Genomic DNA, 436 nt, shown 5'->3' on the forward strand with positions numbered 1-436 from the left:
ATTATTATTATTATTATTATTATTATTATTATTATTATTATTATTATCATTATTATCATTATTATTAACTCTAAATTGCCCCAAGGTGTTACAATAATGAGAGTGTGAATGGTTGTATGTCTCTGTGTGTCTCTGTGATGGACTTGTGTACTGTCCAGGTTGCCCCATACTGGTCATAGGTACCAACACCTTGTAAGCCAGAAAAGAAAAATGGGTAAAGAGAATGGATGGATGGAGGGAGGAATTGATGGATGGATGGATGGATGGATTGAGGGATGGATGGTTGGATGGATGGATGGATGGATGAGGTAGGAATTGATGGATGGATGGAGGGTGGAATTGATGAATGGATTGATGAATGGATGGATGAATGGATGGATGGAGGGAGGAATTGGTGTATGGATGGATGGAGGGAGGAATTGATGGATGGATGGAT

This window comes from Nematolebias whitei, chromosome 15 (assembly GCF_014905685.2).
Source record: "Nematolebias whitei isolate Nwh7 chromosome 15, NemWhi1, whole genome shotgun sequence".
In the NCBI taxonomy this organism is placed as follows: Eukaryota; Metazoa; Chordata; class Actinopteri; order Cyprinodontiformes; family Rivulidae; genus Nematolebias; species Nematolebias whitei.